A 15,229-nucleotide genomic window follows, 5' to 3' on the forward strand; every position below is an offset into this window, starting at 1 on the left:
CCCGCAGCCGCCCGGCGCGGCGGAGCCCGAGCGGCCCTGGCCCCGCGCCGCGCTGCCCTGGCGGCAAGGGGACCCCGCTCCCAGGGCGGGAGGCGCTGCCTTCCGCTCCCGAGGCCCGCCCGGCATCGCATCCAGCTGCCCGGGCCGAGCGCCGTGCCTGCGCTCGGGTGGGATCTCCCGGCGTGACCCTCCGCTATCCTCCGCGCGTGGGAATAACGGGGGTGCAGAGGCTGTGCGCGTCCGTGCTCGCTGAGCGCTCCCTGCTCGACCCTGATGCTCCTCTTTGCTGCGAGCTCCCTGCAAGGACAGAGCCGGGGAAGAGCGGTACTCTGCGGCTGCCTCAGCAGTACAGAAATACTGCTGGTATTTTATTATCTATCTTAAAATACAGCAGTCGCTTGAGAAATCAAAGCACCAAGAAAATGGACCGTGATGGCTTACGGAGACAAGCTTCATTTCTTACTAGCAGTGCTTGCTCCCAAGCTGCCCTTTTTGAAACAGCCTAATGCTCTGAGTGCACCCAGTTTGTTTGTCCCCTGTTTGGGGGACCATAATCCCATCTGGGCAAACAGCCGTGGTTTCATAGGCCAGCATCTAGAAGACTGGTGGAATGCATATGATCCACTCATATACTTGTGGACACAAATCTGCCTTTGCATGAGTGAGTGGGGAAACTATACTGGCAAAAGTGTGGGTAGCTGCGTGATCTCCTCTTTCTGAAGGTTAACATGAAATTCTGGGCATGGTGGATTGAAGAAGAAATTCTGTGGTGCTGTGCTTAGTTGCTAGTCTTGGAAACTGTTACCATGATAAACTTCTTTTGCACTGTTTGCAGATTCTCTAAGAAGCATCATTTTCTCTTGTGCAATAGTAAAATGCTAACAGTAGAAAGCAAGAAGAATTGGAACGCTTTTGTGTTGTGAAATGCTTTGAGTTTGCATCAAGCAGTCTGTACCTGGGAGACTTTTCAGCATTTCAGTATTTATTGGTGTACCTTTGAGATCTGAAATCAAATGTCTTGTTTAATTATTAATTTCAGAACATTTCCAATGCAGCTTGCAAAGGACGTGTTAGAGTTGTGGCACTCAGAGCTCTGCTGAATGAGCCTTTAACCTGGAGCACATAAACTGCTGAAGCAGCAGCCAGTAAAACAATTGTAGCTAATTGTAGTCTGACACAGTGTTCCTGCTGCACTTCGTCAAGAGCCATCGGACACGTTAAATGGCAGCTTTGTAGCTATATATATTACCACTGACAAAACCTCCTTCTAGTGACATGATGAAGTGCACCAGGACATTGCCATCCCAATTCTCACTGGCAGACACAGAAGTCCAGGCAAATCTCTCGTGCTTCATGCCATTTCAGCTCATCGACAGGGCTATTTGGCTTCACAAGATATACAGAGTGTACTGCAGTGCGAGATTTGCTTCTCTTTCCTGTGGACATCAGAAAGCAGTTATCTGGCAAACCCGAACCCACTGTTTTCTCTAGACCAGTGCAAAGCAAATCTCTCTGTCTACACCAGACTGCTTTCTGGAAGAGGGCAGGAAGCAGCTGGGGAAGTACAAGCTTGGAGAGGAGGGTGTGCTAAGGAGAGGTGAGAGAGGGCACGTACTGCGGGGTCCCTGGAAGGTGAGTTGGCAAGAGAGCAGGAGGGAAGGGAAGGGAACGGTGAGGGTCTGGTGGTGTCTGCACACTGGGACAGGGTAAGCCCCACAGGCCTTGCTGGACTCTAGGGGCTTGGAAGCCCCAGGAGCTGGAAACAGTCAGGAGAAGATGGACTCCCCAGAGCTGAGGGATGGGAAGGAGAATGGCAGGAAACTGGGAGTGGGAGCATTGGGACAGTGGGGAGGGGGAGCTGRCTGGAGGGCTGTCAGGAATCAGGGCTAAGCAGTGGGGGGAAAAAAGGAGGTAAAGACTTGGGGTGCTAAAGKGGGGGACAGGTGTGAGATTCTGAGCACAGGGAGCCAGAGGTGCCTGGGACCCAGGCAGAGAGGAGAGAAGTGGGTTCCCCTGCCTGGCTCCTGCCCATCAGCCCCCCTTAGCTCCCACTCATCCGCAGTGCAAGGCAGGGGGGCCTGTTCAGCCAGCCACTGTGCAGTGCCAGGACGGTACATGGCTCTTCTGTGCAAAAAGTGTGGTTATATCACGAGTGCCACATCCTAGGGATGGAGAGGCAGGATCCAGTTATACAAACAAGGGCATTTTCCTTTACCAGTCATGTACCCTGCAATGGGAGGCTGGTTTGTATAAGTGCTGGGAGCCTGGAGGCTTGGGAGGTTTGCAGGGGCCCTGTATATATCAATTGTAGTACAATTCCTGAAATCAGTGATACCTAAGTTTCAGTATCTAGCCCCATCTGTTTTCACTCCCARCTTAGTTTTAAAAATACATGTTCAACCTGCTCTGAAAATGTAGTCCTCTTTCATGCTGTTTTGAGTGATTTGGTTGTTTTCTCGATGGTTCTTTCCATGCTTTTCCTGTGGCAGGCAGGCTCTGTGCACCTCCCCGGGGTCAGTGCATGGTCTGTTGTGTGTTGTCTTGCTAACACAGGGTGCACAGTATGATCCCYGGGGCACTGAGAGGAGCCTCTCAACCTCTGATGCTCTAGCCACACCTGTGCTGTGTTTAGACTCCTACGTCCAGAGGAGAGATGTGCTTTCCTTGGCAGCAGAGCCTGTGTTATTCTGGAGACAGCCAAAAGCCAGGCCTGGGGAGCCGCTTGACTCAGTGGAGTCAGACCTTCCAGGGAACATGACCTGGAGCTTCTGACACTCCTGTTTTCTCCGCGTGTTTCGGCAGCTTAACAACGCCCAGGGTGGTACACTGGGTGGAGGACAGACTCCTGGGCTAGCAGAAAGGGAGGCTGCAGACAGCTTAGGATGCCAGCAGGACTTTGTGCCAACAGCTGGTTTGGTTTTGGTGGAGTCCATCTCTGCAGGGCAGCAAGAACATGTGCAGACAGAAGGAAGGCAGTTGTGGAGTATGTGACACTGTAGGTTCAGCTGTGCCTGGACTAACTGACAGAGCCGGAGCAAGAGTGGGAGTTTGAGTGCTATCCCACCACTGTCTGCATTGCTGGTGCAGGACAGGGCTGGAATTGCCCCATAGAACAGAGAGAGAGAGGAAGAGAAATGGAGCTCAACAGAACGGAGCACAAGGCTAYGCACTGAGGCACCAATACCTAGAATTTCTGCTGCAAAATAGGAGCTCCTCTTAAGGAAGCGATGGAGGAAGGAAAATCTGGGTGTACTCATCAGTGACAGGGTGACATGGAGTCACCACCATCAAATGTTCCAGCAGATAGGAGTGTTAATATTGCTGTGCCAGACATGGGAGGACATTGTGGAAGGTGGTGGCCCTTACAGCTTTGGTAACCTCTATTTAAGTCAAACTTGAGCAGGTTCAGAGAAGGTCCCCAGTAAAATAAAAGGAATGGACAGCCCTTGTCTTAGGAGGACACCAGGAGGACTGGCATATGCAAAATGGTGCCTGGGTGCAGATCTGATTGCTATGAGTGAGAACATTGGGGTAAACACCACGGAGGGAAAAGAGCTGTTGAGGATAAAGGACAGTGTTGGCACAAGATACAAAGGGAAGGGGTATGTATTTAGGAAGGAAATCAGAGAGGGTTTGTTGCTGTTCTGAGAGAGGGCCTTCCCGTGCACTGAGTCTGGTAGGTAGGTGCTGGCAGTGTGCTGGTGGAGCAGATACCTGGCCTAGTGGGTCAGGGTGGGTGTGTGCCCGGCTGGGATGGAGTTGTGCTGGGCAGCGCACGTGGGACTGGGAGCCTGGGATCACTGCTGGGTTGCAGTATTGTGAGGTGAGGAAATTGGTGGGACACAAGGACTGTGAATCCCAGTGAAATTCTGGRCTTGAAGGGGCTAAGTGAGGTGCCAGTAGGCCTGAGGTTAGTAGAAGATGGATGTAGTGTCTGGGGACTATCCTGGGCCTGACGCCAGGGGAAGAGGCCTCAGGAAGGCCAATGCCTGGGCTCTGGGTCAGCTCTCAGCCTTTGGAGGAGGGATGTCCTCCTCCTCCTCCTCCTTATACTGTGTTTGCATCAGGCCCGCCACAGCACAGCCTGGCTTGAGTTCAATCAATAGGTCTCAGAGCTAGTCTGCCACGGAGGAGAGAGTTCAGGCTGCACTGTGGAACACGCTGAGTGATTCCAGGAGAGCTCCACAGAGAGACCCTTGCATTGGCTGCGCAGTTTTTGCTTAGCTTTGTTTGTAGGGTAGGGTGTGCCCAAAATGGGTCTCTTGCTGAAACTGCTCAGCGATTCCCACTGTGTTTTGTTTTAAAGACAATATTGTGTACGTAGAGAGAATTGGCAGAGAGGTAACTCTGCAGTAGATATGGTGTGGTTTAGGATCAAGGGTTATTTTTTTCCACAGCAGGAGCCAGAGTCAGAGCCAGCACTTTCCTGCTTATACAAACACTGCCACCAGAATGCAGTCAGATGCTTTTGAGCCTAAAGAATCCTGCTCCTCTTGCTTTTCTGCTCAAGAGCTTAAGCTTCAAAGCCATATCTCTGTCTCTTACTAGATAACTGTTCTGATGCACAGGGTTGCCATTCCTCTTCAGAACAGACGAGGTTATTGGGACACAAGTCAGACCAGCATTGGATTCCCAGCTTYGGAAAGGGAAAGAGAAACCATGCAGGAGGCACTGCCCACCCAGGAAGGACAGACACTAAGGTTTGAGCTGACAGATGTAGATAGGACAATCATTAAAACTGCAAAGGCAGTTTGCAGTGGAGCAAGGTTTCTAGGAAATGTGGAGCTGCCATGCATCCTCTGTTCCTTTATGTGACTGATGAGTGTGGCATTGCATGCTGGTGGGTGAGGATCTGAGGATCACAGGGCAACATGTGCTCAGGGTTATAAATAACAAAGTTTTGTTATCTTATTTTTGAATAAGGTTTCTATTCTGAATGAAGAGTTCAGATAGAAAACAGCCATGTGTGTCACAATGTACTGTGTGATTACAGAAAGCCCAGACTGCTGGACGACCGAGTAGACAGAGCTGAAGGCACCACGGCTATRTGAAAGACATGGCCAAGAGATGATGTAGTCTGTGGTAGTTGCTGCATGAACCATTTGGTGGGCCTTAAGAGGGAAGGTAGGGGGAGAACTGTAGAACAGGAGTGCATGCAGACTCGTTTGGAGAAGAGCCAGCAGCTTGGGTTCATCCTTTTGCCTTTATTCTCCTGTCTCACAAAGTCAGTTCTGAKGCATTCTGGCTCTAAGATCTAGGCTTAGCCAGAGCATCTGTGTGAGAGCTGGGAGCAAAACAACATCGTACATTGAGCACTATCTTGACTGTCCAGGGAGGCAGAGCAGATCGAACTGTTTTCTTCCCATTGGCCTGCCCTCAAGTCCCAGCTGCATGTTGTTTCTTGAAGGCCAGAATCTCTCATCTGAACAGTGAGGGCAGTAGAAAAATATCCATTATTGATAGATATCTGGGACCTCCCTAAAACTCTAGGTATCTGTTGGGAAGGTATTCCTGGGATAAAGGTACCTCCGTTGACTTTTTCTCCCAAACACARGGCCTTCTTTCAGACCTAGAGCAGCATGGTGCATTGTGACTCCAAGAAAGACTAGATACCCAGAGAGCCAATGTGACTAATGAGATCTAAGCATGTGGAGCACACTGTGTTGATGAGACCCATGTTAGACATGCTTATGCTGAGCAGGAAGGAAATGACTCTGACATCTTCTGACTTGGACTCTTCAGAAACATCCAAGAAGGATATCCYTAGAAGAAAGTGCTGAGTTCTTCGGATGGTGGTAACATTATTGTGAGTCTGAAAATTATGTGCAGTCACTGATCCTCCCTTGAGGGACAAAGTTATTGAGAGTGAAATAGGCGTATGCATAACACAAACAATGGAACCAAGATATGATAAAAAGAAAATTTAATTATATGCAGGGGCACTTAAAAAATAGCAGCTCCTGTTGAGCATGGAGCTCTAGGACATTTATTAGAAGACCTATGCTACAAAYGACTGAAAGCTAAAAAAACAAAACTGCCACAGGGAAGAGAGTTGGAGAGATCAAGGGCACAGCTGGATTCTTGGTTCTACAGCAGCAGGGAATCACTGACCTGAAATGGCCTAGAGGAGCCTCATGAGTAAGCCTTGCTCAATGCTACAGAGGAAAGCAAAAAACCCCCAGGGACCGGTGCCAGTCTGTCCCATGGGAAAATTCCTTCCTGACCCCAAAGCTGGCAATTGACTCTTCCCTGCACAGGTGAGCAAGACCTGCCTCCTGGCCAGCCCTGTGGGAGCTCTCATGCCCACCAGGGGACACCAGTACTGCCTGACCCCTTTCCTCTCTCAACCTGGATCCACCTTAGGGGCTTCAGAGAATGGCAAAAAAACCCAGACCTGATATACCTGGGGAAAAAAATCCTTCCTGGGCCCTGCAGGAGACCACTGAGTGCTCCCAAGTGTTGGCTAAGCAGTAAGTAAGTTGGGTAAGATGTACCATTTTGAACATCTTCACATTCCATTTCTTATGGGTGCTGCATTTGGCTCTGGAGAAGATATGGATGGGAGCTCTGAATAAGTCTTGAACTGCTGAAAATAGATTTGCTTGTTCTTTGCAGGGTATTGAGTTTCAACTTTTTCCACTAATAGCTGTGTGAAAAGGCTTGGTACTTTTTGGGACCTCCAAGTGTGTGTGGGTCTTTTCATGCCACCAAGACATTGGGTCCATTCTCCAAAGCCTAAAGCAGGATTTAAGCTAGATCCAGCTTTGAATCTCACCCTGCTTGGATTAGGAATTGGACCAGATGGTCTCCAGAAGTTTCTTCCAACCTAAATTCATCCATGATCCTATGGCTACACAATAACACTCCTTTGTGTTGCTCTCAGGTATGAGATTCAACTCGTTGCCTTCACATCAGGAAATGCCTGGGCACAGTCTCTGCTCCCAGAGGAATGGCTGCTGACAGTGGTGGGAGGTGTCACCTTCATTTCCCACAGTAGACATGCGCAGGTCAGCAGTGCCCAGCAGTGCAATGTGAGTACAGGAACAAACCCTGCAAGCCTGCTTGCCTTGGCCTCTTTGGGTCAGCTCAGCTGACAGGGCTTAGAAGAGACCTGGAGTTAGAAGACGTTGACCTTCCTCTGCTTTTCTGAGAGTAAAAACACTGTCATTGCTGTCACTTGGGGTTGCTGTCTGTGTCTTTGGAGGAGTCCCAGGCAGAAGAGGAACAGGATCAACAGTCTTTCTGAGGCTCAGAGAACCCAAAGGCCTACTGTTAGAGCCGGTGCTTGGCAGTGCAGCAGGACTGTCTCCCTCCAAGTATGTGGTAGCCTTCTTGGCACAGGACCTCATCTCATTGCATTGGAAGTACTTCCTTTGCAGAAACAATGCAAAAATCAGCAGSGAACCTCTTCTATCCTCATGCTGCCACAACTTACCACCCGATATAGACTGGCCTGAGACATCAAACACAGGCAAGGAGAACTGGCACCTCTGAGAGTCCCTTGTCCTCAGGGGGAACGTTGGTGACATGATGGGGAGGGTCCGCCAGCTTCCCAGTTACAGTGGTTCTGTGAGGCTTTGCCAGGGAGCTCTGACCTCCGATCTCCATCAGCCCCTCAGCAGTCATCATCCGGGGGAGGCAATGACAATATCCTGATCATGCTGATGAACAGCCATTCCCTGGGACTCCTTAGGAGAAACATCTTTGCTGTCAGAGGTCAAACACTGAGGGCCATTTTGACCAGCATGCCAGGAACTGTGTTGCACACAGGGTACTTGCTGCAGACCAGGTCGTGGCTACATGCCACTAGCATCAAGAGCCATCACTACACTTAGCATTATACCCATTGCTGATTCCTGCTGGCAGATTTATTCCTGCAATTTAACAGAAGATTCCTGTGCACTGGAATTTGTATTCCGGTGATGGGAACAGTTGCCAGGAAATGGCTCAGAAAACAATAACATAGATCTTATCTCTATGGAGCAGACATTAGGGGATCATTGCCCTCTTCAGAAGAATGGTGGATCACAGCTTTCCCTAGGGAGTTGGAAGCACTCCCTAGGAGTCCCCTGGAAGCACATCCATCCCCTGTGGGTCACTCAGCAGGGCAGTGCTCTGGAAGAACACGATGGCTAGACAAACTGGCACAACAAACTTCCTCCAGTGAAGCCTGAGCAAGACCTGCCAAAACCAGGAGGAAGATGCCTTGCAGAATATTATCTTTCAAAGCCAATCCTCAGCAGAAATGTCTTACCCTTCTTTGATCTCCAAATGGAGAGGCTTACAACTGTGCCCAGTACAGCCAAATGCCATAGACATGCAGCTTCTCAGGAACACCTGGGGAAATACCTTCTGGTGTCCAGCTGGCAGTGTTCTCAGTTCTTGCAGTGTCCTGGTCAAAGAAGATGAATAAGGGAGGCTGAGATTTACCCATGAGAGGCTTGGTAGCATCTCTGCAGAGTTTCTCAGGAATCCAAGCTGGGAAGGCAGATCAAAATTAGCAAAGTCTTTACGCCTGTTGGAGGAGAAGTCTGGACAGTCAATCCTGGGAAAAAGGACCCTGCAGAACCAGATCATGTCCTTCCTTAGCAGCTTCTTAAGGTTTRTTGAGCGCTTGCATCTGTGGTCACAAAAGTTACTATGGAAAGAAATTGCTTTCTGAGCAGCATGTGACTTGATGGAGTCTTGGGTGGGGACGATGTCAATAAAAAGGTGTGGAGAGAAGGGCAGCCAGAACTTCAACAAGGTGTTCTGGAGGAGCCCAGAGAGGGGCCACAGGGGCACTTGGTGTACTTGTGCATCAGGGTCCCCTTTCACAACAGATTAATCAAGAATCAGGGGACCCCATCAACTGTCATGAATGTGTCCATGTCCAGTGCTCCATGGAGAGGTGTCCAACTGATATCCCCAGTGGGCCATGGTATTAGCTTGGTTTACAAAACAGTATGTCTTGGAGATGCCCACATCATTAAGCACAGAGAAGTCAGCACTCAGACACTGACTGAAGCAGACATCTGTGAGATTTCTAGGCAGGCGATACAGTTATTCATAGCAGTAAAACAGAGGCTGACTGTGAAATGTTGCAGTTGGATATCATGATACTGAGTGGCTAGGTGATAAAATGACATTCAATTTCAGTAGACACAAACTAATGCTCAGGGGAAAAATCGTAATTATACCTACAATATACAATATACTTGTATACATATGTACTTACTGCTTGGAAAAGATTTTGGAGTCACAGAAGAATGTTCAATTAAAATAGCGGCCTGGGGCTCAGCAGCAATCAGAGAGGTAAATATAATGCTAATTATACCATTGGCAGTATTAGTTCCTTCTCTCAAAAATGGTGCAAGCTCTGGCTCCTAAACTGGGCATAGATTACCTGAACCAGGCAAGAAATGTGGGATGAAGTATCATTGTATGTCTGCCTTGTTCTTGCATGCTTGTGGCCTATAAGTACTGCTGGCCACTGTCAGAGAGGGGAAGGATGGACATTTGGGCTGACCTCTACAGTAATTCTTTTGTTTTTATAACCCTTTCTCGCAGTAAAAACTCAGTGTTGCAATATTGCAGTTTAGCTATTGTGCAATGAAGGTGCTTAGGGTTAGTAACACTAGCTTATTTTCCACACTTCTTCTTCTATTTGGGAACATCATAGTTTCTCTGGTGATACGCTCTCTGACAGATGATGCTGGAGACCCATTTCATGGACAGCATATTGCAAGGCTGATTCTCTGTTCACACAAAAGTATTTTAAAATGCTATAGTATGTTCCTCAATACCACAGTAGTTGCCTTATATTTTGGTAACCATGTTCTCGTTGCCCTTTTCTAGCAGATGCTTAAGGTGTTCCTGTGCAACTGKGTAGCACAGAAGATTGTTTTGTTCAGAGAGCAGTTTAGAAAATGGTTTACTGAGACAAGACTATCTGCTCCCTTACCTTCTCTAGGTCAGTTCATTGCCCTTCAAAAGTTATCAAGGTTTCATGGATGGTCCTGCAGTGAGTTACAGTTTCATCTCATTTTATATAAGTTTATTTCCCTTTTCCTAACAGAGAGGAGGTTATGGCCATGATTTCCTGCAGGACTGTATCATGCTGATTCCAGATCTGTACCTCTGAGTGTCACTAGTGGTGGCATGATTTCAGTGTGTCTTGTTAGTTGGTCTTGTGTAGCAGGCTGAAATGTGTCCACGACAAACTGGATCTCAAGTGATTTTCTGAAACATTTGCATGTGCTTGCCGGGACTGAGGCTGTGGGGAGCTAGATGTTTTCTTATCTGGTACCTCTAGCTGGTATCCTACCAAGAATCATTTTGCTTTTGCCTGGTTGATGCCAGCACTCTGGAAATTAACATTCTTTTTAATTTTTGTTTAAACTGTTTGGATCTATGTGGCTTGCCCTCATTYTCTGTGGCTTCCCTTCTCCATATTTAACTTGTGTGTGAAGTGACTTCAACACTGATGCCTTTTTATAGCCTACAGGAATTAAATGTCTGTGGCTGGGCTCTCTTTCTGCTTTTCTGTCAGTCTCCTGTACATTTTAACCTATTGGCCTTTAAGTTCCTACAAGTTTTGTGAAGATGGCTGGGTAGAGGAGAGAGACCCAAAAGTGTGCACTCTGCTCTGCTATGGCCTGCTCCAAGAGGTACTGGCTGGCTGGCCGGCCAGCCTGAGCACTGCATGTATGTCTCTGCCCAGCCAGCCAGGTCACCTCTAAAGGGCTTGATGGGACCATTGGTGGGGGAATTAGAAAGTGAAGTGGACCTGAGGGTATTGTTTTATATCTCTGAAGACCAAACGAGCAAGTCATGTCAGACAAATGGCTGATGCTCATGGGCAGGAGCTCAGGTAGCACCCACAGAGTCCCTCATAAAACCATCCAGACCAGCTGGAAACAAGTCGCATGGCAGCCCAACTGGAGGGAGCTGGGCTTACTGCAGTGAGGCACATATGGGAACCACGTTCTGCTGTGCAGCACACGGCTTGTCCAGGTAGTTGTATTGCTTCCTCTGGGCTTTCCTGAGTGCAGGGGCCACTCTGCATGACTGGTCCCATGCTGGCTGTTTTGCAGGTCCCACCTGCCTAGAATATATCCTAGTCTTCTCAATACGTCATCATCTTTCAGCTGGTCCACCGCAGGAAAACCACAGCGAGTTGCTCTGGATTAGCAGGGTTTTTAGTTTGCTCATGGGTCTGTTCTATGAATCAGCTGTCCCATGCCTAGTGGTACATTAGATACCCTTTAGCAGAAAGCTCAGCTGCTGTGCAGTTGATGRTATCTTTGTTTCAGCCTGTATGCTTTCTTTTGCACTCTGCATGCAGTTTACATTGTCTCACTCGTATGTTATGCTAGCACAGCATCCTATTTCAGTTTGAACTTAGGTGCAATTTCACTTTCCTTTCTGACTTGATGCTAAGGAAGCCTTGGATACCCAGGTCATTCCCTGTCAGCTGGTCCTTCTCGTTGGCACTCACTTCCTGCCTCCTTTTTTGCCAGCCTTTATGTGGTATTTATTTTTAGTGTTTCACATTAAATTATTGTTCTGTATCACTGATACCTTGATGGCTCAGACGCTCTTTGCTTCCGATACAAACCATTTTTCCCTTTCTTCCTGCATGTTTTGGCAAAGGTCTGTACAGAGTTCCCTGTGTGACTCCTTTATCACATTTTTCCCCAATATCCGTAAATCTTCCTTTGCGTTTGTACACCTCCTGGCTTGGCATTGTTTGTATTTGCTCTTCGCAAATATCCGCATGCTGCTTTTCTTGGATGTTCTCATCCTTGCCATTCAGTAAATGGGCTCTGCCTTGCTCCACTTAAAGTTCTCCTTTTGTAAATGAAGTTGGTTGGTAGATCTGCACAGGTCAGTTAGCTCTTTCAAAGTGAGTGTGGCTCTCACAGGCAAGTTCTCACACACAAGCCTGTGCGTTTTTTTGTCCTATTAATATTTCAAATTATTATATCTCTGATAATGGCACAAATATGTTTTGTGCCATTTGGCAAAGCACTTATTTCTTGCTTCTCTGTAGTCTCAATTACATATTCAACATGTTCTAGGCTTTGAAGGTGCTCCTGAAATGCACCTAGGACTTTATACAGATCAAGCCAAATAAAGATGAGATATACAGCAGAATATGTAGCAGAAGGGAAGTTAGCAGGTACGCAGGGATGAGTGTGTATGTTTTGGAGGGATATAGCTTAAACAGGAAAGATATGCCTGGTATTTTGTGTCCCTGCTTAACTAAAGGATAAGTCTGTGATGTTTTGAGGCAGTTTATAGTTGAGGAAGACATATGCCCTCTGGAAATGCTGTGTAGGCAAAGCAGCCAGGGTGTGTGTGTGGTTATGGGTTGTGTGGAGATATGACGCGGCGGTGGTGACTGTGCCTCCTGAGAATGCAGCAGATCCTGCAGAGAAGCTGCATGCCTCCCTAATTCATGCTGTATAAAGTTTGCTCGAGACACTGCCGCTTCCCCTGTGCTTTTAGCCGGCTGACTCCGGCAGTGTACTGAAGCTGCTGGTTTAGCTTGGAGGTTGGCAGAATTACCTGGAGGTTTTTTATGACTCCCGCTGTTTAACTAAGCTGAGTGGTGGTGTAAGCTGCTAACTTCCCTGACAGGGCATGTTCTGCAGAGTACTATTTTATTGTCTTATCTTGTAAAGATAAACATGCATGAARTGCTCAGCTTGGTGATAATGAAGGGCATTTGTATCTGACGTGTCACCTATTCAAAGATTAGCCAGACATGAGTGGTTAGCATTTGTTAATCTCAGGAGCCTTCCTTATCACAGATAGGCCCATCTCTGGCAAATGTTTTTTTGTTTTGTTTTTTTAAAATAATTTTGCAAAGTATTCATTCTTGGGGGAGAAATTGCAATGCAGTTTTTATTTTTCTTTATTTTCTTCTTATTTGAAAGGTATTTAGACACTTCTGTGATTCAAAACTAAAGAGAAGTATAATGTACCTATGTAAAGATGTTCTTTGAAAAGCAGTTTTACCTTCCTGTCCAGACTAGAAGCCTTTGTGAAAAATATACAGCAAAACCATAGTAAACCAGTTCAAGTACAGGTGTAAATGGGTAACATCTTCTCCTTTTTGTAAAGAATGAAGTCATAATAAATGATCTACTTTTTATTGGCAATTGCATGCATCAGCAGAAATCTTTGCTATTTTCAGGCTTATCATAAATCTGAGAGCAATATCATTCAAAGCTAATGAGATGAATATAATTTGTTGTGGACTGTTTGCCCATCCTACTTAAAATTAAAAGATCTTGACTTAATAATATGAAATACCGGTTTTCAATGCAAATGGCCTGATGTTGAAAACCCTTTCTTGAATGAACAGTCATTCCAAAATGAATGGGATTTCTGCAGGAGTAAGTGTTATTGGAAGGAGTAAGAACTTTCAGGACCAAGCAGTGAAGTAGCTTTTCCCCATCGCCTGATACTAAAAAAAAAAAAAAACCAAAACCCTGTCTGAAATGTATTTATGGTTTAATCATTGTATTTGGGCTGAGGCCTAAGTGCTTAAAGATTTAACTCCCAAAGGCAGGGCTGTGGAATGTTATTAAATCTGAACATAAATGATATGAGTATTGTAATTTTAAACGTTTAGAATTATAATTGTGTTTACCAGCAGCTCTATGAACTGTGACCTTGGCATCATGTTTTCTAGTTGTCACTCAAGTCACCCTTTGATCTATTGCACACCTTCCTCCATCCCATGCTCTGACATCGTCTGTTCTGAGTGGGAGCCATTTCTTAAATGTGCACTGAAAAATGCCACTGTGGGCTTCTAGCATGCCATCATAAATGATAATGAATTGGAACTTGCTAGAATAACATTAAGACAACACAGGAAAGGGGCTCGGGGCGATCTTATCCATGCATTTAAATATCTGAAGGGAGGATGTAAAGAGGACGAGGCCAGACTCTTCTGAGTGATGCCCAGGAACASGATGAGAGGCAATGGGCACAAACTGAAACACAGGAAATTCCACTTGAACACAAGAAAACACTTCTTCATTGTGATGGTAGATGAACATTGGAACAGGTTGCTCAGAGAGGTTGTGAAATCTCCATCCCTGGAGATGTTCAAAAGCTGCCTGGACATGGTCCTGAGCTGCCTGCTTTAAGTGACCGTGCTTAAGCAGGGGGGTTGGACTATGTGATGTCCAGGGGTCTCTTCCAACCTCAACCATTCAGTGAGTGTGTGATTCTGTGAAAGTGTTTCCTAAAGTAAAGTTAGATGCTGTTTCTCTAGCAAGGTTACAAGCAAGCTGCTGACCTGGTTGTGTCTGGAAAAGTTGCTCCAAAAGGCATGTTCCCAATCACTTTGGTAGGTTGAAACCTACCTCTCTTGGAAAGCAAGGGTGATGCCTCCCCAGGCTCCTTTGAAAACCRTACCATGAGGCTTTAACTGCTGGGGTATGATCACTTGGAACCACAACTCATGCTCATGTCAGACTGTGGGACAGATACAGGCAGAAATTGTATGAGAGAAACTAATTCCATAGTGTGAGAATGAGCATTTCTCTTGAAATTGAGGGCTCCAGGTCCCAGTGAATTAAATAATTTGCAAACAGATGCCTGATATTTGTAGACTTTGAGTTGGAGACATTTGAGGAGGAGTGACTGATGCACCAGATGGTTGTGCTGCTATTCAGAGGGACCTCAACAGGCTGGGGAAATAGGCAGAGAGGAATCTCATGAAGTTCAGCAAAGGGAAGTGCAAAGTCCTGCACCTGGGGAGGAATAACCTCATGCACCAGTACGTGCTGGAAGCCAACCAGCTGGAAAGCAGCTTTGCAGAGAAGGACCTGGAGGTCCTGAAGTTGTGGAGTCTCTGTCCTTGGACATGGTGCTGGGCAACCTGCTCTAGCTAACCCTGCTTGAGCAGGGGAGTTAGAYCAGATGATCTCCAGAGGTCTCTGCCAACCCCAACTATTCTGTGATACTGTGAGTTCAGTATAACTTGCCCCTGTGTTTCCTGCAACTTAAGTGCTTGTATTCCTAAGCTCATGTGTGCAGCTGTTTGGAGAAACAACAGCTGGGTTGCTGGGTTTCTCTATCCTCTTTGTAATACACAGATTTATTGCAGATGTGAATTCTCATGGAGCTTTTCTATCCCATACAGGTTGTGATGGAAGACTGAAATTCAGGATGGCATGAGCTGGCAGTTTATCATGAGAGGATGTGCCTGCACCCTTGCTGACCTGCT

This window comes from Apteryx rowi, unplaced genomic scaffold, assembly GCF_003343035.1.
Source record: "Apteryx rowi isolate R43461 unplaced genomic scaffold, aptRow1 scaffold_571, whole genome shotgun sequence".
Taxonomy (NCBI): domain Eukaryota; kingdom Metazoa; phylum Chordata; class Aves; order Apterygiformes; family Apterygidae; genus Apteryx; species Apteryx rowi.